The following is a 7,971-nucleotide window of genomic DNA, read 5'->3' as shown; positions in this document are numbered from 1 at the left end:
GATCAACACTCACATCTCTTAAGAAAGCTAGGGGCACTCAACAATTTGCACCCTGCAGCTTGAGGGGGGTGTTGAAACTTATAAGATTAATATTCAGTATTCATAGTTTTTGTTATGTTAGTTAGTTAATAGTTGATTAACACTGTTTAGTTAGTTAACACTATTGCATTGCTTGTTAGTTGAGTCTGTTAAGTGTGTTAAGTTGGTTAGTGAGCTAGCCACTTGATTAAGTTGTTATGAGATTTTTAGGAAGCTTCTAGATAATCACATGTTAGTTATGCGAGTCTATAAATAGGTAGCATGTACTCACATTGTATATATCTCAATATACAAAGTTTCTTCTTAGCTCAATTTCTCTCTTCTTCCTTTTTTTAATCAAGTTTAGTAACTGCTGTAATGGCAGTTGTGTGTGAGTATGTGAGAGATTGAGGGATATTTTAGCACCGTTATAAGTAGAATGTTGTTACATGAATATTTAAATTACATATTTCTTTTAAAAAAATGCACCTATGGAAAATTTTAATACACATTAGAAAGGTTTAGTAACATATGCTACTTATTCAATCATTTATGTAGTAGGAAAAACATAGAAGGAATTAAACCAAATAATACCTTAGACTTTATTAATTTAAATTGTTGCATGAAATTTGATTTTGTGTGTTGTTTTGTATGTAGCTAATTGATTAGATGAACAAGATTTATCCTATCAAGACAATTGGACGAACAATACCATCAATGTACTTAGACAAGAGGCTACATTATGACAAAGAGTATGACCTTAGTGTATTCAAACCAATGACAAATGAAAGCCTAAATTGGTTAAACCATCAACCAATTAGCTCAGTGGTGTATGTGTCATTTGGAAGTTTAGCCAAACTAGAAGCTAACCAAATGGAAGAATTGACATGGGGTTTGAAGAATAGCAACAAGAACTTCTTTTGGGTAGTTAGATTTACTGAACAATCCAAACTTCCCAAGAACTTTTTGGAGGAAATAAAATTAGCTAGTGAAAGTAAAGGCTTAGTAGTGTCATGGTGTCCACAGTTACAAGTGTTGAACATGAATCAGTAAGATGTTTTCTGACACACAGTGGATGAAATTCGACTTTGAAAGTCATTAGTTTGGGAGTGCCAATGGTGACAATGCCACAATGGACAGATCAACCAACAAATGCAAAGCTTGTGAAAGATGTTTGGGAGATGGGAGTTAGAGCCAAACATAAGATGACAAAGGGATAGTTAAAAGAGAAGTTATTAAAAAATGTATAAAGTTAGTAATGGAAGAAGAGAAAGGAATAGTGATTAGAGAAAATGCAAAGAAATGGAAGGAATTGGCTAGAAATGCTGTGGATGAAAGAGGAAGTTCAGATAAAAATATTGAAGAATTTGTTTACTAGTTGGTGACTATTTCTTAAGTAGGAATTGAGGCATAGAAAATAAACTAGAAGCTACTTTGTATTTTGCAAGTTCTATTTTTCTGATTGAAAGTAGCAAATTTTGACCGGTATCTTTCTTTATTAGTTGTTACCCATTTTTGTGGAGTCTAAAGCAATTTGGCTGATAATGTAAAAAGCTATAATTGAAATATTGTCTATTGATAATATGGATTGATGACATGTGATGGTCAATGGGTCATTTTCTTCTTATTTGCTAAGAGACTATTTGAATTGCTTTATTTGCAATTTGACTCTTAACTGAACTTTTGAATGTAATTAGTTAAGAGCTTATTCCTATACGCTAACCTCTTTACTTTATCCATTCATCTATCAGATGACCTCAAATAAAAATCTAACAACTTGAAAACAAGGTGGATAACTTGCTACAATATGTCAAAATACTATAAAAAAATAAAAACTTAGTAAATTGTCACTATATATAAGTCAAACTCATATAATGCAGAGTTTGTGAAAATTGGCTACAGTTTCATAAAACTAGATAAGTAAATAATCTTTATGATGATAAATCTAACACATGGGCCCGAAAGTGCACCTGACTATCTATTGATCATAAGGCAAACCCTTTAAGCCAAGCATGCAAGATTTAAAGAAAAATAAAGAATCAACTGCCGGCCTTGACGTAGAATGATAAGTGCGGAAACATAATCAAAAACTAAGTCTGACAATATAACCCATAATGTGGCTAAATCATAGAAATAAGTATTAAGTCTGTTAAATTAAAAAAGAGATGGTGAAATCGTAAAATATAATTATAAGAAAAGAAAACATGAAAGAGAAAAAGCGAGATACAGAAAGAGAGCCTACAAAAAAAAAGAGATATAGAAAGAGAGAGAAAGACAGGCGAGAGTGATAAAGAGAGAAATAAAATAAAAGAGCGAGAGAAGAGAGGTGAGAGATTTTTTTCCGTTTAGCTATTAATTGTAAATACCAAACTATATCTATAAAATCTCTAATTAAGCTAAACTATTGTCATTTTTTTGAAATTTTCTGATTTTAATAATTTAGATCTCAGTTATTAAGGATGCATTTGTTTTTTTTAAGATTCAGAGGTCTAAATCTAAATGAACATCTGAATGATTAAGATGTTGTTTCTAGAGCTGAAAACTGAATGATTAAGACTGTTTGTTTTTCAACATCTGAATGTACAAAAAACATTTATTTGTGTATATAATAAAATGAACAATATAACTCAAATAAAAAACTAATTATATATCAAAAAAGTATGTTATTTAATATAACAACATTATTATTCGATTGAAAAAAATATTTATGTTTGTTAGTGATAGTGAAAATGTTTTATAATGGTATCTGCTTTGACAATGATTGATGTTAGTGATTAGTAATATTGGTGGTGATAGTTGTGATGAGTGGTATGGTAGTGACTGTTATGATGGTGGTGGTTGATAGTGGTAGTGGTGGTTGTGATGTGACATTGTTTGATGTTAGTAGTTGGAGGTGTTGACTATGATGGCTGAAAAATGAATGCATGATAGTTGACAATGTGTTCGTGCTAGTTGGAAATATTGTTAGTTGTGATAGTGGAGATGGTTATTAGTAGAGATAAATTGTAGCAATGATAGTGGTTGAAGAGATGGTAGAGATAGCGTTACTAGTGACAATGGTGGTGGTAGCCAAAGAATCTGTGAAGGGTTTGATGTATTAGTAGTAGTTAGCCGTGTGCTAGTTGTGATAGATGAGTTGGTCGATAGTAGGGATTGACAGGTAGTGGTTGATGATGGTGGTGTTGTTGATGGTGGTGGTGGCGGTGAATATTATTAGAATATTAGAGGTAGTAGGTATGGTAGCGGTTGACAATAGTGGTTGGTAGCGATATTTGTTGTCGATGGTGGTTGTGATGGTAGAGGTGGTTGGTGATGGTGGATGGTGGTTGACAATGATGGCGGTGGTAGAGATGGTTAGTGGTAGTGACTGATGACTTTGAACAGAGTGGCGGTGAATATAATCCAACATCAGAATACCTCTTCAGACCTATTAAGACTTGATTCTAGATCTGAATGATTAAAACCTATTCAAACCTATTAAGAGCTAAAACCTTAATAAAAAACAAATGCACTTAATGGTTAGAAATCTGAACCATTCAGATTCAGATCTCCATTAAGTGCAAACAAATGAGCCTAAATCTTTTACTTTTTAAGTTTGAATCTTATTTATTCAGATCTAAACTATGAAGTGTGTTTATATTTTTTAAGCTACAACTACTTAACGAATCTGAATAGATCTGATTGATTAAAATCTGTAACAAAAGTAAAGACTTTAATATCATTAAAATGTATATTCAATTTTTTTTTAACAAAGATGCAATTCTCTAATTTCTTCCATTCATTATTAATATCATTGTTCTTCAATAGGTGTTCAAAATACATTAATATTAACAGAAAAAAATACATAAGCTCTACCTAGAAAATTTGATCAGTAAAAATAATAAAAAAACAAAATTAAAATCAAATTCACTGCATTCACAATATGTCCTTAGGAAAATTATTTTCATCAATGTAACCAAGATAATGAAATATATTACCTCAGGATAGAATGATTATTCACTAGGACAGGGGAACCACAAACTTTAATGATCAACAAACTCATTTAACAATAGTAAATTAGTAACAATCCTAGTGGTGAATTTCAATTTTTTTTTTAATCTATTTTGACTATTTTTCTCTTTTTTCGTAGTTGCTATATGCTATGTGTGAGTTGTGGGGTTGGTTGACATAGTCCCCCATGCATTCGAGAGAGATTTGGGTGAGGTTGAAGCTTTTAGAGGCTTTTAAAGCCATGATTTTGACTTCGGTCAATGTTTTATGTCTCGAGTATCCAATAGTGATTTACACAATTTCATTAGATCCTTTCAATTTAGAATAGAAACATGGTTAGTTTGGGTTTCAAGCCTTTATTTTGTATTTCAACCATTTTAACGAAAGCTAGACAAAATAAGCGTTAAGGGGTCTCGGGAGATAACTTATTGCAAACAACCTCTTGTCGTAAATCTGATGGTTCTATTGAGTCAAGAATAAAAAAAAGATACTATTAACATTATTTTTGTGGATTCCCAAATGAATCTCAAGGTTTCGTTTGGAGACTTTAAGGCATTGATTTCAGCTGGTGCACAACTGTTTATGGTGTATGAGGCCTTTCTTCACTTTCGAAAGAACAATCATATAGAACGTTGTAATCACGTAGAGGGCTTATCGCGATTGTGGTGAGTTATGGGTCTGGTTCTGTCTTTCTTCTTCGCATTCATAGTCCCTTGCCCTTGTTCATGAGGATTTCAGTTTGGGTCACATTGTGATCAAGATAGAGTGCCCACAATTATGATAATTATTTTTAATTTCGTCCAATCTATGATCCTTGTGATTGCGAGGTACCGTGTTCCAGAATTTTCAAAACCCTCTAATATCTTGATTTCTCTCCACTTTTCATCCAATGGACCTCACAAAGAATGATTTCAAGGGGGGGAGGGGGGGGGGGGTTTCAATAAAACCTTGTGGGTAAGTTTCAAATTTACATTTTCATCCTTTCCTGTTGATTTTATCTTCTAAATAGCTAAACTTAATTTCTAAATAGATTTTTGGGGGTTTTATCCGATAAGCTTCAAATTGATTTTTTCTTCAAATAAAGGTCGATTTCACCTGGTTTCTACTTATTTTTTTAATTTGGACTTATCTTGGGATGACGAGCATATTTATAAAATAAAATTCTATATTTTCCCCGTTCGATTCAAACTCATTTTCAAACTATTTTGAACCCAATTTAAATAGAGAAAATATGGATATCATTAATTTTCTTTCGACGCGTAGATAATTTTTTTTTGATTGATTTAGTTCATTTTGAACTGTCTGTAAAGAAAAGTGGCACGACCTGAACCAGGTCCTTGTCGTAATGAGCATCCCAAGTTCACCTAGGATCGAGGACCACCCCGATTACCCAACCCAACCTCCAAACACGTATCCTGAGTCAGATGAATTCCGAGCATATAACTAAATAACACATTTTAATAAATCCAAACTCTGGGATAGGTCTATGAGCCTGACCAGCTCAAACGAGTCCAACCATAAAAAACCCAACCAATAACCTTACCATAACATAAAACCAATATAATAGCCAAGTTTCTGTCCATAACATAACATAATAGAATGGACCAATCATAAATACAATCCAACTGTAACACCCCGTATTTTTGCGCTTGAATTCTAACCATAGTTCCTACGTGTGTAAGCTCTAATCCAAATTATTTCTATATGAATATAAGTTTCATGATCATTAACCAAGTTAATTAAGTTCTCTTGAGGTGAAAAATATTCATAGGAATCACCTAGAACCTAGTTGAGTTGAGAGCCCTTGATTCATCTAAAGTTTTGTATTAGATCCTATAAGGGTATAGTTTAAATGAGTATAACTTTGTATACACATGAAATTTCTCATCTCAAGACCCACCAAAAGATAGATAATTGAATTATCTTTCCAATGATACAAATTTCATCTAATTCCAATACCCGAGTGAAAAGTTATGCCATTTTTCATGTGAAGCAGTAAGGGGTCATGATAGCCCTGCGACACGAGGGCTGCTTGACCCAACTAGGGGTTGCATCTGAGGGCTTCTTGAACCAACTAGGGGGAGAGATGCAGAGGTTATTCCCCCACATTTTTAGCTTCTGAAGGATCAAGGGACACTTTGGTCCTTTCCCCTCGACTCCAAACGTCCAAAGCACAAATTATAACACCCAAAAGGGCATTATTTGCCCATCTTCTTCAAATCAACTCATGTAAAAACTCTCTTCTTTCCAAAGAACAATAATTCTAGATTTTTCTCTCAAGAACATAAGGATTTAAGTTTCAATTTCAAGATCTCATCAAGAATCTATTCAACTAAGGTATGTGGGGTTACGAACAAAGGTTTTCTTCTACCCTCGTACTCTAAGCTTGATTTTAAGTTGAATTTTGTATAAATTGAAGTTAGGGTTCATACTCAATTCTTATTATTTTTAGTTTATGGAATTATCATGTTATTTAATGCTTTAATTGCAAGAGATTTGCGTATATCCATGCTTGAAATCATGAGATTCATATTATGAGTTATATTCCACTATCTTGATTGACATTGTTAAAAGCATTTAAGATATTGTTGATCATGAAGTTTAAATATGATTTTTGATGCCTTAAATCTTTATAATTTGAGTCCTAAGTATAAGTTATTAGTTTATAAGGAGATTATGATCTCAAGTTCTATTGACAACTTTTGATAAATGCTTTCGAAAGTAAAGATTGATCTTTTGATCCTAAGCTAAGACAAGGGTTCCACATTGTTTATATAGTTTGAGATTTAAATAAGAGAAGCATAATTAGTTTTAATTACAAACCCTTTTGCTATTTTAAGGTGGATTTCTTAAAGTTCTAAGAAAAAAATGAGAAGTAGTATTTAGCACCGAGTTAGGTATGATTCCAAGGTTTCATGCCCCAGAACTATGTAACACCGTAGAATTGAGATTAAAGTGCCCATAGTGGCTAAGATAGAGATCAATAAGATAAGGTTATACTCCTTGGAAACAGTTTAACACCTCTCTCCAATGTGAGGTTTTCCCCTTAGGGGAACATGACGTTGGACTCCATGATGGCTCACATTGTGTATGTCGGTTAGAAGAACCTCCTAGAGTCCCTAAGTCCTAAATCAAAATAATAAAATAACCTTTTAGAAACTAAGTGTAAAGGCTCACAAATTTTATATAGATAATGTTGTGGATAAGACATCAACTACGAGATTTCAACTTTTAGTTTATAGATGATAAAAGTGAGTCCTTCTATACTTAGCATGCGTGATTTGAAAATAGAATAAGAGTAAAAATTTATAGAACTAAGTGTGGTAGCTCACAAGAATTACTTTTATTCTTTACTACTTCTGTTTTATGATTTGAAAGTTTTATTATTCAAGCCAAGGTGAGTCACTTACACTTAGCATGGAGTTTTTGAAAGGAATATTCTATTATTGTTTTACTTATGCATTCACCTCCATATGCTCAGTACATTCCAAAAGTATTGATCCATATATACATCTATGTACTACATTGTCTCACAATGTAGGTACCAGATGTAGCGCATCTATCATGATCAGACATTTTACAGTTTCCAGTCAGTAGGTGATGAGCCCTTTTGATTTAAGAATTTAAGTCAGTCATGTTTCAAGTAGTTTTTTCTTTTATTTATTTAGTCGTATTAATTCGGAATAGCTGAGGGTCATGTCCCAACTACTTATAGTCAATATTAGTAGAGGCTTCATAGACAATCAGTAGAGTTATGTATTTTATTTCAGTCTTGTTTTATGTAATAAGAGTTGTAAACATTTTAATATAGTTTGTTTTGATCATACTCAGAAAAGATGTATCTATTGCTTACTCTCTCCAAACTTATGTATTTAATTTAGTTTCTCACGAGTTATGCCAGTATAAGGGTTAGCTTGGGATCATTTGTGGTCCTAAGCACCGTGTGATGATTAAGGGGTAGTC

The 7,971-nt window shown here is 32.7% G+C and overlaps 1 pseudogene; it reads left to right on the top strand.

Annotated features, from left to right (window-relative positions):
* The first annotated feature begins 687 nt into the window (after nt 1-687).
* Nucleotides 688-1,396, top strand: LOC124895142 (annotated as a pseudogene).
* The last annotated feature ends 6,575 nt before the right edge of the window (nt 1,397-7,971 follow it).

Source organism: Capsicum annuum, unplaced genomic scaffold (assembly GCF_002878395.1).
Source record: "Capsicum annuum cultivar UCD-10X-F1 unplaced genomic scaffold, UCD10Xv1.1 ctg80173, whole genome shotgun sequence".
Taxonomy (NCBI): domain Eukaryota; kingdom Viridiplantae; phylum Streptophyta; class Magnoliopsida; order Solanales; family Solanaceae; genus Capsicum; species Capsicum annuum.
This window is presented reverse-complemented; position numbering and strand designations above follow the sequence as displayed.